Source organism: Falco punctatus (assembly GCF_963210335.1).
Source record: "Falco punctatus genome assembly, chromosome: 7".
Classification (NCBI taxonomy): Eukaryota; Metazoa; Chordata; class Aves; order Falconiformes; family Falconidae; genus Falco; species Falco punctatus.
Window position 1 is genome coordinate 43939838 of NC_137587.1, and position 20610 is coordinate 43960447.

The 20610-nt window shown below is 37.8% G+C and overlaps 1 protein-coding gene across 1 annotated transcript in view; it reads left to right on the top strand.

The window, feature by feature from the left end:
* NUDT14 (nudix hydrolase 14) overlaps window positions 1-20610 on the top strand; it is a 62879-nt gene that overhangs the window by 881 nt on the left and 41388 nt on the right. The gene's annotated exons all lie outside the window — the stretch shown is intronic.

A 20610-nucleotide genomic window follows, 5' to 3' on the forward strand; every position in this document is an offset into this window, starting at 1 on the left:
GGCCAGCCTCAGTGCCGGCAGGTGGGAGGTGGGGAAGGAAATCCCTGTCCTTATCGTGCTTCTGTCAGTGTGAGTCACCTTTCACCGGAGCCCAGGGAACAGGTACCTCCAACAGTGGCAGGAGTGCAAGATGTGGAAGGAAAGTTGCTTATCACAGCGTAATGTGCCGCATGTTCCTTGAATGTTTTCTGTGGACGAGGTCGTGCACCACATGGGATGTTTTTCTAGCTGGCGATGCAGCATTAGCTGGTCCAGGGTGAGCTTCTACCCAGGTAGAGGGGTGGAAACGGAAATGCAGAATTCAGACAGCCCTAGAAGTGCATGCTGCAGACACGTCTTCTCTTATTCCTTCTGTGCTTTGCTTCTAAACACATTGGTTGAAAAGGCAGAAGAGGGAATGTATATGGAGGAGGTGTATCTAAGTCAAGTAGTGGGATAAGATACAGCAAAGGAAAAGCAAGGGTTCAGATAGCTTGCATCAAAGCGGATGAATGGATTTTTTAACCTTTTTTGATAGATTTTGTACATGACTTTCCTGAAGAAAGCTCTCTCCCCATTGGTTGGGATAAGCAAAACATTTTGATTCATGAACAGTTAAAAGCTTTACACTGAATTATTTCTTTTTAGTTATCAGAAGAAAACCTGAAGAACATTTTTTCATGTACTGATTTTTTGCTGGCTTAGTTTATAAGTGACAAGATTTCTTAATTTCATTTTCATTTCTGAGTCATGCTTTACATGAAAAATGAGATTTAATTAAACTGCACAAAACAGTATTAGAAAATTACACCTACTTGAATACAGGTGCCTTAAATGTGGTGGGTATGGTAAAGATGAAATAAGGATGTGTTTGGTCACGTGCTGTGATTTGACAGAGACTAGCATTGCCACCAAAAGAAGTAGCTTTGACCCTTCTGCACATCTTGCTACTTCCTCTCCTTGTGCACGTGTTTGTGCAGCAACATAGTGCGCTGGATCAAGGATCTGGTCCAGGTCAAACCTAATCTGGCCAAAAAAAGAAGTTAGTTTTAATCTAAACAGGGTGTCTTGATTCGATTCAAATGCTTATGCTGGCAGAGAGGAGGTGGTAATGTGGTGGTTAGGGATGAGTGTTTGGGGGCTGGCTGAGGGCAGAGATTGTTTCTCTTGGCTGTAGTACTGTCTTAGAATGAACGTGAAAATATAGTTTATATGGCATCTGTACAGAAGCTGGCTTGGGTCCAGCCTACTGAGAGCATACGCTCAACGAGTGCACAACTGTCTGCACCTGACCTGAGAGACAGGCCCTAAGTTTATTAAAAAACATATTTTGCATTTGAAAACTGACTTACTAACCAGAGGATGTACTAAATAGTTTTAGTCATTTGACTTACTGTTGCAAAGGTATTTAGGCCTGCTGAAAACCCCACTAAATACCGGAACAGTTAAGTGTCTAAAATCTGAGTGTTAGGTGCCTGATATGCTTAAGAATTTTTGAAAATTTCACCAGTCATCTAAAACTGAAAACTATTTCCAAAATCTAGCCCTTGATCTTAATGGTTTTATGCTGAGTAGGTCTTCCCCTAGTCCAAAGTTTTTTTTATTCACTAGCTGGAGAAAGAAAAGAAACTTCTTCTCAGTTCCTAATTGGTGCTTATCTTGGTGTATCTTAGAGTAAAATTAGTTTCCCCCTTCCACAAATTCCCTGCACCTGCTTGCTGAACTAAACTCAAATCTAGTAAAAAAGTCTTTCTGAGTAACAGAACAATCTGAATGAGGAAAACTTAAATAATGGCATTTGTTGTATTGTGAAAACTGAAACTATTTGGGGTAATTTATGCAGTATGTGGCATCATGCTGTAACTGGAAGGCTTGGGGTGATCTTACAGATACATTTTGTGAAACTATAACATGTTCCCTATAATTCATTGTAGTCTGAATAAGATTCATTGATGCGTTTTTTTGTGTGTTTTATAATATTGATGAAGGATAATTTGGGCCTTGAAGATTGAAATCTTCAAAGCTATTTTCAAACAGATCCATTCCTATAAATAGACACGATATTCAACATAAATCCTCTGTCCAAGGACTTCTATAGAGTAAGAGGTTTTTATTAGTTTGGTTTTTTACAACTACCGTTTTTCTGTACAAACAGGAAATTGAAAGAATTCTTGCATACAACATGATTTTAAGATTATTTCTAAGCATTTATGAACACTTACATTACAGCATTGATTTTTAGACATTTCATCATGAGTACATACGTTACAACATTGATTCCTAGACATTTCATGTAAAAATTATGCTACTTGAATGGAGGTAATTTGGATCCCATTGCTATCGCTAAAACAGTTAGGTCTTCAGCAGTTAAACATTAATTAGATACAGATGATTTATATCAGTTTGCTAGTCTGATTTTATCCATTCAGCCTGCTGCCCCCCTGACTTGTAAACCACTGCTGTTCTAGCAGGTTTATGGACCACCAGAAATCTGCAAGACCTCAGAACAGGATCCATTTGAGGGGCAAAATATAAACAAAATGCTGAATAAATACTGTTGTAAACCCACACAGATTAATCATCTGAAGAAGATTGTGGTCACACCTGATCAAGAGTGGAGCCAGAGACTCATGGTTGTCTACCTGTTCTCAGAGGCACTTCACACATTCAAAATTTCAGGCTGAAAGACTGGATTACTGTTTTGGCCAGTAGAGTGTTTTTCATGGGTATCTGGATGTTCAGACAGGGAGTTGTGAACACATGCAGGGCAGAGGTGTATGTGCTTAGGTGATGTCAGGCGCTTGCTATCATGTTAGAAAACTCCAGCAGTGTCTGAGGTTTGTGCTCAAGTCTCAAGTTCCCCGTGTTCTAAGAGCTTGAGTTGTCCTTTGGATTGAACCTGTTATATTTGGTTACATATAGAAATACTCTTCCAAAAGACTGAGAAAAATGCATGTTTCTGGCTATTTAGCTGTAGTGAGGATTGTTGGAAATCATAGAAGTCCCTGAAGTTAGAACAGTTTGTGTCCGTGGTGGATCTGCTCTTCCATGAGAGGGTCGTGAGATCCTTTCATATGAGGTCTTTCATCATCCTCTGCCTTTACCCACTCATATTTTAAATGTAAGTGATGAGCTCTGAATGGTTCCTATAGAGCATAAAAGTAAGTGTACACCCTTCTGAAAGAATTCTAGGTTTTGAACCATGTGGATTGAGGCAACATGCAGCTTGGTGTTAGGCATCCAAGCTATGGAGAGTAGCCTGGCTCACCAGACCAATCACTGGATCAATAACTTTTTTAAATATTGATTCTGTCATCGTACAGTGCAAAGGTAGAAATGGAAGTGCAGTAAAGGAGTCATGGAATTCACCAAGCTATAGGCAGATGTGGTTAGGGTCAATATAGAGGGGTAAGATACAGTTTAAAACTATGTTCTTCAAAATAGGCATCTAACGGCTCCTCAAAATGGACCTAACTTTCTACTTGGGCTTTTCAGCTATCAACTCTTTTCTCCAGGTGGGACACTCAGTCAAGTAAGCCATGTTGTTTTATATGTGGTGGCCTGAGGGTGAGAGATAGATAAGGTACCTTGCTTAGTTTGATGAATATTCTCCTAATTTTGTCAGTAGGAACGCTGTTTACAAACTTTTGTTCTGTTTGGTACTGAAAGAAGAAAATTCATTTTGCTCACATATAGGATAGCATCTGGCTAGTTTTAATGTGTACTTGCCCCCAAAGTGCAAATTGGTTTGTTATCTAAAGTGGCTTGCTTTTTCTTTTGAAATATGTGTCACCTCCTGAAGGAATGGCTTCTTTACCAGGAACTCCTTGGTAAATCTCTTTTCACTTTTTCCTACTGAAGTTTTTCTGCTTTTCATAAATAATTTATTCAAGAGACCAGAGGGATGGCTAATGAGAGATTAACTCAATGCCCAAGGGCTAGGGCATTTCCCTGGGATGTGGTAGAGTCAGGCTGCAAGATCTTGCTTCAATTAATACTGCTTCCCACATCACAGCAGAGTGTGCTCACTGCTGGGAAGCACATTTGTGTGTAAATCTTCAGCTCTCTTTTGTGTGTGTTAGCCAGGCACTGGCCTGTATATTAGACAGACACAAAAAAACCAACAACAGGTTTAATAATTCTGCTGGGTCTAAGTCATGAAGTAGACTCTGAGGAGTAGTAGTTGAGCAGAGTTAGGATTTGGGGCATCATTAAGTACCCAAATGGGAATTTGGATTCAATGTAGCCTTCTGAAGAAATCAGCACCTGAGCAGGGATTTCAGGGGTTCTGCATGTTGGCTTTGGACCCTCAGACAGGTCTTTGACAGACAGAGCTCTGGTGAATCTTGTAGTAATCTAAGAAGTTATTGCATACAATTGTTTGTCCCCGTGCTAGCAATTACCCTCTGAGGATCATCAGAAAGGAAAGTAATTTTGCTCCAGCTCTTACTCTGTTGTTCCAGTTCAAACCCACCTCCATCTGCCCTTTAATCGAAATTACTGGGCTTTGTATAGAACTGAGCGAATTGCCTTTGCATATTCTTTTTGGTGACCTCTGTGCTGGGGATGGTATCCTTCAAGGGGAGGCAGAGCATCAGCTGGGGTAAGCATCTAGCTGGGGGAATAATGTCTGGGAGCTGTTACAGAAACTTTTGCCCAGAAATCACATATCAAAGCCTTTGTGGATCTAGCCCAGACTCCTATAGCTTTGTTTTTGAAGGTGGTTCTGGCTAGGGAGCTCTTGCCACTGTTTCCTTGCATTTTGTAACATATATTCTGCCCAGAACTTTGCTACTAGACTATATCAACTGTCAGTAGTGTTCCCAATATGTCTGCAAGTTTGTATTCCAAATCTGTGGAATGGTGAATGAGTATCTGTTTCAGTGATGTGGGATAAACCTCAAAAACTCCATGCATATCAACTGAATCTTACAGTCAGTAGTGGTAAATTTGAATTATTTGGTCTTTTGTGAGCTTCATATTCCTTGCGCAATTCAGAGTAGTAGTCCAGTGCCTGTGCATCACATTTCCTCTATTGATTTAATGTTTAGAATCATTCATTAAATAAAAAACATGAAAAATGCGCTATTCAATTTCATTTTAATGTATGTTTTCATTCAGTGTTAAGGGAATTCAATTATAATCTCTTGAGTTTTACAGTCATTCTAAAGTATTTTTTAAGACTATCGTAGATTTTAACACATCATGAACTTTATAATGGGTAGAAAATGTACTTCAGGAGTAGTGTGCTATTCATCAGTGAAGAAGGAATTTCGTATTTCTAATCTTAGATTTGCTACTGCTTTCTTTTGTGACTCTGAGCAACCACTGTTTCTGTGCCTTAAAATTTAACTGTCTTGGAGATGTCATGAAAATTAAAATATGTATACATTCAGAAAGAAGTGAGGTCTGTATCATTAATGTCATGAAAACTTTGAAGACAAAAAAGCAAAGCAGTGCAGCGTTACAATAATATTAACAATTTGATTTTGCATTCAGAATTTTTTTAATATGGTACTAGCAACATTAATGTGCCCAGCTGCCTGAAATATTCTCTGGAACTACCGTCTACTTTTTTACAAACATAGAACATTCTTTTCTATTTTGACAGTTAAAAATGATGCTGTTGAGGGAGTAAACAGATTTTTAAGTTACCTGTTCAAACAAGTAAGTCTTCTGTTGAATCTTCAAAAGTCTGCAGTAGTAGGAAATATGCTACTGAGTAATACGTTTATTTGCAGTTCATTTTTTCAAAGCAGTAGTGCAATAAAAAGAGATGCCGCTTTTGCTGCAAAATTTGTCTCATTTTCTTCAACTTGTCAAGTCTTTTATGTCAGTACATAGTATTAATCTTAAATGCAAACGTACCACTTCTAGCTCAGGAAGTCACTTGAGCTGCAGATTGCAGGACGCTGAGAGTATTTGAGCAATATATTCTTCCTTAAGCATGTTGGCTTCTGTCAGATGAAGGATCCTGAATGAGACATATTTTTGATCTGACTGCTGCTGTGTTAATTGGGAACTGAAGGGCAATAGAATTCTTTTATATGGGTGAAAAAAAAGAAACTTGAATTTTTTGCAATGACAGCATTTGGGAGTCAAATACCAAACGGTGTTCTTTGCAATTAGAGCACAGTTTTAAGAAAAGAAATTAAGGAATCTAGGCATATCTGTTTCTGGCTCTGCCACATACCTTGGATTCAACTCTGGAAATTTGTACAGGTCGTTTTTATGTGAGACATGAATTACTAAAGGGGGAAACGAAAAGAATTAGTAAGAGTAGTAGTTGAAAAGAACTGTAGTACTTGGTTTTGTTTCAGTGAATATTACATTGTATTAGTCTTAATTTCTTTATCCAGCATGCTTTGACAAGGGAATGTACGGTTCTTTGAAGTAAATACATGAAAAGTAGTTGGCAGTGACAAAACTTCATAATTTTAAGTCATTCATCATTTAACAAACTTATGACAGCAAATGTCACTTACTGGAAAGAATTAGGCTCTGTCAACCATCTTTTGTAGCATCCTTGCACAGGGCTGAAATGTGTCTACACTTGCATAAATGAACATCAAAGTCTCATTTAATATCATCAATGGCTAGACTACTTGAGTTACAAGGAGGAGGTACGTTAAGTTGTAGTTATCTTAAACCAGTATTTTTCAGGTTCTGATACATAGCTCATTGAGGGCCATTGGATGACTTGTAGGTCCTCCACGTGAGTCAACTAGGAAAGGCAGATCAATTATCAGCAGATTTTAGTGTGCTCCCAAGGTCTGCAGCCTCACTGGAAGATGTTTCCAGCTCTGCAGATGAAGAGGTTGCAAACCATTGGCTTTGACAATACCACTCCAGTAGCCTCATCTGCAAGGGCTTGTCTACACAGGACTTTCCTGATTAACTCCATGTCTCATTGTACAACAAAGAGTCTGGTTCTGTTTATGTTAAACCATTTTCAAAGTACGATTGCACTTTGAATTCATACCCTACCTTAATCCATGTTAACTTTCCTGTGCATGCCCTAAGGGAGCAGTAAACTAAACTGAATGACTGTGTCCACACAGGGGTTTAATGGAGTTTAACTAGCAGAATTCAGGTTCATCAAGGTACTTACCTTCAGATTCATTTTCTAGATGGCCTGGTATGGACAAGCCCTAAGAATAAAAGTGGTTTAGTTCTAGGTGGATGAACCATGTTATAAAATCCATCACTGGGATTTTATTTTATACTTTGTGTGTGAAATACAACTACTGTGGGGTATAAAGTAGGCTTTTTTGACTTGTTTGAGATTGTCTCTTTTGTGGTAATTGCAGTTAGATTTGAGAAATAAAATAGTGTTCATGTTTTTCAACAACTAAAGTGCTTTATTTGTTTTTCAGTTTGGATCAAAATACATATGTTTGCTTAAATAGCAGGAACTTATTTTTCCCAGTAAAAAAAATAATCTGTCATCTGAATCAGAATTTCAGCTATGATCTGAAATTATGTGTATTTGGTGTGTTTTAAAGCAGGTGAACACTGTAGCATTTTAAGTGTTTATAGCAAATCTGAATGTTATGGAAATTAGACATTTTCTGTAAATGGGAATATTCTTTAAAATCTGGTGTTTACGGTCTATATGGGATGGAACTATACTTTTATTATATTCCTGAAAATACGAGTGTGTTTAAAATAACAATTTTACCTCAACTGCTGCCATATGTAAAAGACATTTGTATTTTCAGCTGTAACTCATAAAAGGTCAGCTCCTGTGCTTTGAAAACTCTACACAAGCTGATGTTGCATAAATAAACATGTTTTACACAGCAGGCATATAAAGTTAACTGCCCCTCTGACTTGCATTCAGATTAATTATTCTTCATTATTTTTAACTAAAACAACTTAAAGAACTCAGCTTTTTAGTACTGTCCTTCAGACACTGATCAAAATCTTGTTAATACAGTAACAGCAAAGTTTACTGAGGTTTAAACAAATTAAAGCCCAGTTTTTCTTAGTGGTCAGCTCATGTCACCCTAAAGCCCTGATCACTGATCAAAACAGCATTAATTATTTGTTTCACGTTGTGGTTGCTGTGTCAAAATCCTTTAAATACCTCTTGGAGCTGAGAGGGAATCTTAGGGCCTGTGACAGAGCAGCTGGTCTGGACATGGGCTGATGCCCCAGTTGACAGGTTGTTGGATTAGAAAGAATATCAAAGGCAGTGAGTAAGATTAGGGATAAGTGAACATCTGACAGCAGTTTGCAGCAGGGAAGAACAGATGATAAACAATGGGAGCGGGGTGCGTGGGGGGGAAGAGAGGTGAGAAGGCCATGGGAAAAGTGTGGCGGCAATCACTAAAGCTCCAGGTTGCTGAGCCTCATGAATAGAACAGGAAATGGGATTTGCTGGGACAGATGTGCTGAGCGGTGATGAATACATTATAGGGAAATGAGGCTAAACTCCTAAAGGTGAGAGATGTTCTTTCTCTGAAAATAGAAAATAGAGGAAAAGTTTACCCTCCTGGAGAAGTAAGCATTAATACTTGAAAACTAATACAGCAAGAAGTAATGCTAATGATATTTTTTTTATTAAATGGGTATTCCAGAGTAGCATTCATGGCGAACTCTAGGTCATGTACTTAGCAATCTTATGGTGCTATTACATAAACAGTATGCAAGTATTTAGTTTAAACCTAAAAACTGCACCAATGGTAGAACATTGAATTTGAATGATGGAACAGCCTGAATGGAGGCTCTGACTGGATAATTCTTAGGCGCATATTCTGTATCTGGCGTGTATTACATAGCACTCACGTCACATACGTTTGATCCCGCCACCGTTAAGGAAGTTGTACTGAGTGATCTTGCGAGGTCCTTCTAGCCTTACATTTTTTCAGTTCTGTAAAGTGATTGTATGCATGTAGTAAATGATATATAACCGTTCCTTAGGATATTTCTGTACTTCTCAAACTTCTTTAGTTTATATTCTTGATGGATGCTTTTCCAATATTTGGAATCATTATCTCAGAAAGCAAATAGAAACTTTTTGTGTGTTTACTGATAGGACTGTGTGTTAGACCTAGAATTTCTTACATGTTTGTGTTTTAAATTTTTAAAGAAAATCTCATGAAAAAAGCAGGTCTCACGTTAACACTTTCATTAACATTTTAATAGCGTGTTACTTCAGCAGAAGGGGGAGATACAGAAAGTGAGATTGTTCGTGCTGCTCTGAGAAAGTATCGATGAGATTTGTTCTTAGACATCTAGAAGTTTATTCCACAATGTATTATTCTGCTTTGTTTTACAAATAGGAGCTTGCTAAAATAAAGTAGAAACACAAACTGTGAGAGTCACTAACTGGAAAACATAAAGCTCAATGGTGTAAGGACAAGAGGTGACTTAGCTGTAATGCGAATGCCCACCATCTGTCTTTCCTGACCACAGATCTCCTGTATGTGCTGCCCCTGTTCGTCAGGACAAGGAGACGTGTATCTGGCCTCCTTTAGTCCCCATTTGCTCCTAGCATGTGTACTGTAACTCTAGCTCTAGTTTTCAAAAGAACAAGGGATTGCAGCTAGAATCTGGGATGAATAGGTGTATGTCCTATAACCCTGCTTCAGGAAGTAGCTGTTCACTTTGCAGAAATGCCGTGTGTGGTATTTGGACCACAGCAGCATCGCTTGAATGTAGCAACTGAAGAGTCCATTGAGCTCTGGAGTTCCAGAAGTTCCCCAAAATTAGCCATCGACAAAGATTGTCTTTCAAGTGGCCATAATAATAGAGAAATAAAATGGTGGCGAGCACAGCAAAACATAGATTTTAAAAGTGTGCTTTAGTGATTCTGATCAGCATAAGTACTATCCTGTTAGCTCCGTTTTCCATAAAACTTTGATTTCTACATTTCTATGAAACTGTAACCAAAGAACTTAACATTTATGACAGGCAGTTCCCATTTTAAAGAGTGATTGAAGATTATTTGCAGTTGGCCTGCATAGTTCTTTACTTTCTGTCCCAAGATTTAAACTGCTGCAGGGTCACTGTCATTATGAAGGGTTCAGAAATACTGCAGTAAAACACAGAACTGTATATAAGTCACTAATCAATTAATCATTAATTCATTCAATTAATCGAATACCAGTTGTATATGACTTTTAAGCAACAGGTAAATTTCTCTCCCAGTGCTCTCTTTGGAATAGATGACGGTTTAGGTGTTCCCAAATTACTTCTTGAATCATTCTGTGTATTATTTTTTCCAAACAGGAAGATGATGAGGAGATGACACTACTAAGGGAATCGGATTTAAGTTGAGTATATAAAAATTGAGAGGTAAAAGTGAAATTAAGAACAGATCAGAACCTGGAGCTAGTTGCATTTGTCACTTTGAAATGATATTGGGGGGTGGGGTTGTGGAGAAGGGAGAGGATGAAAAGCCCTGATAATCTTTGTGAGGAGGGTCTGTGAGAAAGTCTTAGGAGAAAAATCTAAAGATTGTTACTAAGCCTTGGCTTCTGTTAGCCCCCTGCTGCTGTTCTTCATCAAGTTGTTTTAATGGCTTTCAAAGCAAGTGAGTGGAAAATGATTTCTCTGGAAGTTTAAGGAGACTGAACTGAAAACTGTCATTGCTCTATAAGTAAAACACATCAAAGATTGATGGAAGAATTGCTTGTTAAACACATTGTAGATTTTAATTAAAAAAATTGGGATTTATCATAAAAGAGATATCAGATCATCATAACTACCTAAAGGTGAAAGTTTAATGGCTTGTCATCTGGTCTGGAACCTGTGCTAAGTATCTCTTTCACAGCTTTTGTGACTCTCTGCATGTGTGCAAGATTATTTTTTTTTCCAAGGGTTTTGGTTTTTTTTTTCGTAACACACAGAGGGAAAAGTACACAAGCATAAAAATGTAGGTGGTTACTGTGCTTTTTAATTTTCTTTCCCCTGTATTTAGGGATGCTTTTTTTCTGGTATTTTTAATTACCTAGGGTTACAAATTCATGTCTCTTTCTGAAATAGTTCTTTTTCTTTGTGTTGGAGTATCTAAGATTTATTCTGTTCAATGTGTACAAAGTGCATTTATATATCACCTAGTAATTGTGTGTTTTTTCTAGAACCTGGTCCTCTCACTTTCCTCTTCTCTCCTCACCTTCTTGTCCTTCCACAGTCCTGCCAGTCAGTAAATAGTACAGTTTTTGATTGTGTAGTAATCTAATTAAAAAAACAATAGTGAAAAAAAACCAACCCAGAGTGTGCATTGAAAACATTTCCACTGAGATTTCATTCTTTTAAGGCAAATGCTTGTTCTGATGTCTTTCATGCTGCATACGATCCAGGTGCATATTTAGTAAGCAAATACAAACAATTATTTTAAAAGACTAGAATTCCTCAGCAAGCTGATAACACACGGCATGCATTATTCACTATCTTAAGATTTCAGAAATGTTCAATGTTGTAGTTTCAGTTTTAATTCACAAATTCTTTCTACAGTTAAATAGTTACATTTATGCATAATTCTGACCCTAGATCTGATTGTTATGTAGAACATTGTTTTTTGCAAGAGCTTATTATGCAATGACTGCAGTTACCGGATTTTGTGCTCATAATATGCCTAGAAATGGTATATTGTGATCAAAAAGCATAACGCTGAGTGATTCTGTAAGATTTTCATGACATACAAGATGATTTAGGTGGGTAGAAATACTCATTATGCAAGCAACAACACAGAATTTGAGAACTTGGTGTTAGTGTTTTAAGGATTCTTTTCAATGATATTTGTCATATTAGCTGATGTTTTAATTAGCTATACTAGTTATTTGTGAAATTGGAATGGATGTACCGTTTTGATTTGCTGCATAAAAAGGTTCTATGCTATAAATGGGTCTGGCCAGACACTAAGATCCTTAGCATGTATTTTTATAAACTGTTGAACTTCAACCTTGCTGAATAAAACTGTATTTTTCCTGCTCTCATTGGTGAGGCCAGGTCTTCACTTGCATCGTTTCTTCTTAATCCTAGTTCAGGCAAAGACTAAAGTAATTCGACTAATAGATATTTTTTTTATTTTTTTTTTTTCTTGGAAAGTAAGGTGATTGGAGTCTCAGAAGTTCAGTGATTTTTGACCAGAAATTCCATGCTTTGACATACAGAGCTGGAAATCAAGATATGGAAAAAATAGGGAAAACAGGTAAATTTGTTTATTAGGTACAACATGGTAAATAATGTATAAATTTGTTCAGGATATGAACCTATATAGCTTTCGTATATGTCCTTGAACTGCTGAAATAACTCACTGTTGGCTTCATTCAGTTTAGTTTTGGCTTTAAGACCTACCTTTGTTATTATTTGGCCACTTGAGCTTGTTGAGCTTTTGAAGCAGCAGGATTAGAAGAAGAGAGGGCTATCAAATCTTTTGGCAAATCTGTTCTAGAATTTCATATGTATGTCTACACTTAGCACTCTGCTTTCAGCGTTGTAACATTTCTGACGCTTTAAAATACTGGACATAGGTAGACAGTTTCTGTCTTCCTTTGTCTGAAAGGCTTGTGTCACTCTTCAGTGACATTTCCATAGCACTGCAGTTTATACAGCCTAAAATTTGGTCTGTAACTTGCCTGATTTGTACCACTCAGGTAAGTTAAAGGATAACATGGCCTCCTATTCAGTGAAACCAGTCAGGAATCGTTAGTACAGAAATTACTACTATGGTACTTTATGGGATAGTTCCTCCAAATTTGAAACCTGATTGTCTCCCTGGTTGTTTTGGTGAACCGTCGTTTTTTCTTGTTGAGGAGAGGTGGTTGACCTGTCAGTCTAGAGAACCCTGTTTCTTTTTATCTCATTACTTTCTCTTTGATCTGTATAGGAGTTAAAACCTCTTGGCAGAACTCTCACAAGATTCACGGGAACGTACAAGCCTCCCTAGAGCATTATGGTGCACTCCATAGAGAAAGATTAATTTGTAAAAGTAATCATATAAATTACAAGATTTAAGCGTAAGAATTGTGTTGGGGGGGGGGGAGAATAGAGATGTAATCACACCCAGGGGCTGGGAAAAAAAGTTACTCAGGGAAACTATTTCACTAAACTGAAAAACTGTTGGAGTATTTGCTTTTGAAGTATTTCTCAAAAAGCCCAGCTGAATGCCAGTTGGCACTGTGTCTTCCCTCCCCTCTTGTCTGTACATTCTTCTGCAGCCCTTATGATAGAGCAGTGGCATTCCTTCCAGTACTGCACTAAGTGGGATGACAAACCACACCTAACAGTTGTGCCTTGGGGAGAGGATGAAAGAGAAAAGAAACAGCTTTCTGGGTGCTGTGTTTTGTAAACTTTCTGGGTGCTGTGTTTTGTAAACTTTCTGGTCAGAAATGTGTGTCTTGCTCTTGCAAGGGAACGTGTGTAATTGTCTGTAGCGCTTGGTGGAAGTTAATTCCTCATTCTCAGACCAGCCCTGATGAGTCTGGGAAGTGAATTTTGACCTTCATTCTTTGCCCAAGATTTTAGGCTCTTCCGTGTATGGAGGGTTCATGCCATTGCACGCTCAGGATAAAGTCTTGGAGCTTAAGGGGTCTTGGTATTCTGATGAAGGAGCAAGAAGAAACAGCAATAAATGGTTTTAACGTGCTCACGGTATTCAGTACAGAGGAGACATGCTCAGAACCCTGCAATCTAGTCTAGGGAAACACTTGAAGTAAGCAGTAACCTTGAGTTCCTGTGAGACCTGGTGTGTAGGAGGTGTCCTTTCCCACTCTTACTTCACCATGGAGACACCGTGGTGCTGCATCTGGCTTTGTTCCCAACTTTGTTGAAACTTAGGATCTCCCAGGTGCTGCTTGCTGACCTTGGTCAATCTTGTTAATGCTGGTTCTTCGCTGGCATGTACCAGACTGGTGTGTGATGCGAGGTGTACAGTTCATTGAGCTATATTGTTCCTGCATTGAACTCTGCATCAGAAATATTTTGTCCTTCCTAAGTTCTAAATAAATAAATAGATTTGCTAATTACTTTTAAAAATCATATTTATGTGATCCATGCTATTGCTTTACAGGTGCATTTGCAAAACCAAGTAACTTTGAAGTTAATGCATGACAGATTGTTTACTGTCTTGGGTTTTTTTAAATCCAATTTTAATGATACAAAAATCTACGCACAAGCTTTTTCTTACCAGTGTTCTGCTTCAGGTGACGTAGTCAGCCCAGCCTTCATCAGCTGCATGGTGTCTGAATGCAGCTTGATTATTTATATAAAAATGGAGTGGTCCAGTGCTGTGGTAGAAGAGGGATAGTTGCTTTTTTTCTGCTGGCTCTTTGTCAACCTGGGAAGATTTTAAACAGACCCTGTATAAGTTGCAATGGAATTTGTTAGAATTACTAAAGAGGTAATGAGAAGTATTAGGTAATTGATGGTGGTGATTAGCATTTGGCTGAAATACCAGTGGCATCTTAAACTGTGGTTTTATAGTGTTGTCAGTGTTGTTTTCCTGAATGGCATAGCAAAACTTAATGATGAAAGGACAGTTTCTTTCCTTCCTCTTTGGGATGAGGGTCATGACCTAGGGTAGCAAAGAAGAAGAAATTATGCTTGTAGGCGTAGTGGTTGCCTTGGGACTGATGATTTTAAGATTTCATTTTCTCCTACTTACTATACTTGTGTTTGCTTCTCTCCCTGCTGTGCTTGCAGAGATGAGGTTAAAGCCCTAAATCCTGACAGTCAGTGGGGTGCCTGTCTCTTTGAGTCAGAGATTCTACACGAGGTTGTCTTCAGCAGTCCCAAATTCTTCGGGCTGCTATGCCAGTAAGCGGTCAGGGGAAGCACAAGTTATGGGAATGTGATTTGGACCAAAGCAGCATTTGTCCTGTATGTATAATTTGGAGAGTCCCCTTCCTAAGGGGTTGAAAGGATATTTTGACTAATGAGCACAGAGGATGGGTACAGAATGGAGTTAAAGAATATTAAGTGAGATTTCTCATCCACTATGGGGTCTTGGACTCACAACAGATACTTTATGTTGAATATCATTCTACGTTGAAACAGCTACTACAGACATAATTGATCTAGATATGTTATGACAAGTGCAGAACTATTTCCCCTGCCTGTCATCAAATATCAGTAGTCTGAAATTTCACAGTCAGGTGCTTTATCTTGGTAACTCGGTGGTCGAAAGGTGTCCCTTCCATGAACACCTCCCAAAGTGTCCCTTCCATTAAATTAAAAAAGACCAATTGCAAGGACCTGCACGTGAGTTGGGGCAACCCCCAGTATCATTACAGGCTGGAGAATGGGTTGAGATCAGTCCTGAGCAGAGGGACTTGGGGCTGCTGGTGAACAAAAAACTCAACATGGCCTGAAAGTATGCACTTGCAGCCCAGAAAGCCAACCATATCCTGGGCTGCATCAAAAGAAGTGTGGCCAGCAGGTCAAGGGGGATGATTCTCCCCCTCTACTCTGCTCTCATAATACTGCACGTGGAGCACTGCTTTCAGCTTAGGGGCCCCCAACATAAAAAGGACATGGACCTGTTGGAACAACTCCAGAGGAGGGCCGTGAAGATGATCAGAGGGCTGGAGCACCTCTCCTATGAAGGCAGGTTGAGAGAGTTGGGGTTGTTCAGCCTGGAGAAGAGAAGACTTTGGGTAGTAGACCTTACAGCACCTGCCAGTACCTAAAGGGAGCTTATAATAAAGATGGGGAGAGACTATTTACAAGGGCCTGTAGCAACAGGACAAGGGGTAATGGCTTTAAACTAAAACAGAGTAGATTTAGATTAGAAGTGCCTTACTGTGAGGTTGTTGAGGCACTGGCACAGGTTGCCCAGAGCAGCTGTGGCTGCCCCATCCCTGGAAGTGCTCAAGGCCAGGCTGGATGGGGCTTGGAGCAACCCGGTCTAGTGGAAGGTGTCCCTGCCCATGGCAGGGGGGTGGAACTAGATGATCTTTAAGATTCCTTCCAACCCAAACCATTCTATGATTCTAAAAGAAGCAGCTGGCAACAGACTAGGAGAGATGAAAATGGGGTTCCTGGAGACGTTTTTCATTCTTTTGGTCTCTTTAAAAAAAAAAAAGAAAACAAAGTTTATTTTCCTTATAGTTAGCTGTGTCTCAGTAAAATTTAGTAGTTTGGAAAATGTTGTCGTTAGTGACTTAGGAGTGTGTCATTTCTCAAATTTGCAGGAATCAGTCTCACTGAATTTCACTAAGGCTCCATCAGGTAGCAAAGCAGAAATAGTTTTGTAATCTTAATACAAATATTGCAGTTTAAATCTTACCACAGAATATGACATGGTTAAATAAGTATGTTTAGACGTTATTTGGGGGATCTGGCATTTACCTGAAACGACAGTGGTTTAGAGTGAAGTCTAAATTCAGATCTTACATCTTTCCAGTGAGTGCCTTAGAAGTTAAGGTTATTGAATGCTACAGAGTGTTTTCTTAAATCTCATCTTTTAGAGTTGTTCATAAATTGTTATAAATTGGAGCAGGGATATGAACCCATGCCTTTTTTTCCCTGGATTCATTTATTACTGAACTACAAAGATCATGTTTGTTTCTTTGTTTCTAACTCAATGAATATGTGACAATTTATACAAATAAAGAAAACTCCAGAAAAAGAAATGAAATGCAGAATACCTAGGAGTTCTCAGCAGCCCTCTTATTGAGGTATTTCCCTGGCTGTTGTTCTCTGAGCTGGAGCCAGCTGATGTGCCTCCTGCATCTTTGTTTCTCAGCCTCTTAGTTTGTTCAGGGAATTTATTATTTCCCTTAATGTTCAGTGGATGGGTAATGTGTACAATAAACTAAAAAAATAAAATTAAATTAAAAAAATGCAATGCTCCTTTTTCACAGGGATGTGATTTTAATCTTAGGATCACTTCTGCTTGTCCTGATATAGAATTCAGAAGACAAAACATTGCAATTTCTGATCATGCTTTACCCAGGACAATTGTCTCAATTGCTTCTAGCTTCTGATCTTCAAAGATACGTGTGTTAATCCCATTGAACATCAAGTCTAGCATGTCCTTAATTATTTGGCAGATTAGAATTGTAGAACGTGAGTCATGAAATTACAGGTACAGTTGTCCCCTCTTTTGCATGGCACATCCCTTTACTCAGTGGCAAGATGACTGCAATGGATAAGTTTTTTTTGTGCTGAGTTGGTTTAGTCACTAGATGACATCTTTAGTGTGGTTCTGTGTGACTGCAGAAATCCTTGTGTTGTTAGCACACAGGAGGCCATGCAGGAAGCAGGGAAAGGGTGATAGGATTTTGATGGAAGTGCTGATACAGATTAAGCAGAAAGTATGGCAGAATAAATCTTAATGGTTTAAATTTCCTCAGTTTTTGTCATTTTGATAGTAATTTTGCAAATAAATAGTTTTTTTTCAAATTGTGTGAGATTTTTTCTTTAACAGTAACAAACATACTGGGAAAAGATTACAAAAATGGCCCTTGCTGTGCAGGTTTTCAGCAAGTATGGATATAAGTAGCTGCATAAGGTGTGTAATGCATTTGTTTGAAGGCACAGCAAAATACTTTTCTGTAAATGTCATCTGAATGCACAGCTTGCAAATAATATTACCTCTGTTAAAAAAAAATATATTTCATTATTAAGAGATATTCCTTAACTATATCCAGTCAAAGGTTCAGGTTTCATGTTTTACTATGACTTTACGGAAAAAATGGTGTTAGTAATTTTGTAAATATGGAAAGTGTATGTTCCTTTTATCCCTGCAAAATAAGAAAGTGTGTCAGACTTCAAAGGGAAAACACAGTTTAGTGAAAACGGGAAAATACATGCAGCAAAATTCAATAATGTGACAGGAATTTAAGTAAAAGACAAAGCAGTTGAATACTTAAATTTTGTCCTTTATATACAAGAACACTAGAATCTGAAATCTCTTTAACTATTAGCAATTGGTTCCTTTCAACAGAAATGGAGTTAACTGAGTTCTAGGAAAGCGCCATCTGTGTATCAGTTTATAACCTTAAATTATACGCTGACCTGGCAGTACAGTGATGTGAGAAAAGTCATAAATTTGACCTTTGTGCATATCATGTTTCCTAACGCAAGCACCATATCTTTATTCTTTGTAGTATAGATTTTGGTATGCTACTATGTATTTGCCTTGGAATAAAGCATGTTTGATATGTATATGCAATTGTTCTTAATAGTGGTGTATATTAAAAACAGAAAAGGCAAGAAAGGAGATTTAACTTAATTTAGTGTATTTATATACACTTAATTGTCATGTTTTATAAATTTCATTCAAAGGTAAGTGATCTTACTGATAGCTGAATGCCAAGCTAAACTGCAACAGCTCCATTGTTGAAAAGTACACACAAAAAACAAACTGTGACTTGAAAAGTAAACTTCCAGAGGATTATACAAGAAAGTTTACTTACACATCAAGTATCTTAGTTGTAATTGTTCTGGCAGTTGATGTACATAAAATGAACAAAGTGGCTTGGCCCAGTATTGCATTAACAGTTGAATAAATTAATGTGTTCTCCATTGTTTATTTTACCTCCTAAAGTGTGAAAAAATTGCACCTTTGAACAGTAAACTCTATTGCCATAACCATCTGTTTGCAGTTTCATTACAAACTCCTACCAGAATAACCCTCACTTTGAAGAGAAAATTGATATGGGTTGTAAAAATTAGTCTATGACCTTAGGTTTTATGTCTCTTGAGGTATCCCTGGTGTGGTCTCCACTGGTATACATTACAATTTCTTCAAGAACTACCTTTATGCCTTCCAGCTAATTTCAAATAAGAAGTCAAGTCCATGTCTTACAGAGTTTGCTGTCACACAGAGCTGAGCACCTCTGCCTCTTGTTCAAGATCCTTGTACATAAAATTAGTGTAGTGGACAACTTTGTCCTGCCCTGCCCAGAACTGTGGTGTCAGCTGGAGCTGGCATGTTGTTCTTTAGCATATAGAATGATTTGTCCCCATGAACTTTGCTTACTTAGTCGTACTTCTGAAATTGTTAATACTATCAATTAAAGCCAATTAGCAGCAGTGGTATTTGTGCTTCAGACAGAATGTGCATTTTTAACATTGTTGAAAAGTCATCAGCTTGTGTAATTTTGGATGCAGATTCCACAAAGGCACTAAAACCAGTCATTTCTAACTGAAACATTTGAATATGGATAAGTTAAAAACTGAAAATGTCATTATTTGTAATCATGATGCTTTTAAAATAAATATTCTGGATAGTTTAGTAATGAAATCTTACAAGCTTTGTTTAAAAAACAAACACTCCCCTCCCCTTCCTCTTGAGCTTAAACAGTGGCTTGTTTAAAAAAACAGTAAAATTCCATAACACTTACATTCTTTTGAAGTAGTTCTTCAACATCAGCAAGTAATTCTGCAAATTGCTTTTGAAGATGAGGCTTCATTTACTCCAGCGTGTGCAGTCTGATGGAGTGGATTAGCGGGTGTGGACTGAAATTGTAATTTAGGCTGTTTTTGTGTGTTTGTGTCTTTCTGTAGAATGCTCCTTATCAGGTACATCTCTGTCTTCTTGGAGTCATTTTGAATAGACCAAGGCTGTTCTGTTTAATAGTCATCGGTGCAAACTTGGTATGTATGTAATGGCGTTACATTCACGTTGACTACTAAAAATCAAATTTTTCATCAGGTTTTATTGTAGAGCACTTTTTTTTTTTTTTTCTTTTTTCCCCCCCATCAGTTCCCAGAACCAGCTTGCTGTGTAGTTATAGGAATCTCAGGGATGAGGTACGGGTAGAGCGGTGATATGCAGCTGGGGTAGAAAAAGGGCAGCCTGGCTTTCCATCGACTTACACTGTTACAGGACTGCACACCAGTACTGAGTTTTAAGACCAACACTGCATTTAAATTAGTAGTTATGTAATATGATAGCCAAGGATAAGACAGTTCCCTAATACTGATGTATGAGCTCAGAAGAAAAGAAAGAAAAAAGGGCCAGGCACTCAACTAATGCAAATTAGAATGATTTTATTGATTTTATTATTGTTTTTTAATTGAGTTGCATGGTTTTATGCCAGCTGAAAGTGCTTCCTTTCATTATGAAAGATATGTAATACTTTCTGTGAAATCCGTAATTACATAAAAATAAGAGAGCTTTTGCCCTGCTTACCACAAATCAAACCTTTAAAGTAGACAAAACCCCTTTGGTAATTCATTATTTCAAACGGATTTCATGTGCAAAATAGTCTGTTCAGGACAGGGTTTTTCTTTTAGATGAAAAAGTTGAATATTAATTGCCCTTGAATTTTTAACTGTTCCTTTGCCCTATTTTTTTGTGCTTCAAGAAGATTTTTAAGTACAGCATGGCAGCTCTCTAGCGTGTACAAACAAAAACCAGCCACTAACTTAGTAATACAATAAAAATATTAAACAGGAAGCAATGGAACTTTTAAAGTGTATAGAACAGGTATTTTACTTTATTCTTATCTGGAAAACTTCACAAGTCCAAACTTGCTTTAGCTGTCTTTCTCTGTTCTTCATACAGGTTTAACTGTATAATGTTAATTATTAATGCTTTATTTCTTAAAAAAAATCCCGAACTATGGATTTTTTTGGGTCAAACCTGGTGGTTTATTTACATAATTTTTGTATGTGGCAAAGTGCTGAAAATACTGTGAAAAATATTCAGACAGTGTAAGGTAATTTGGC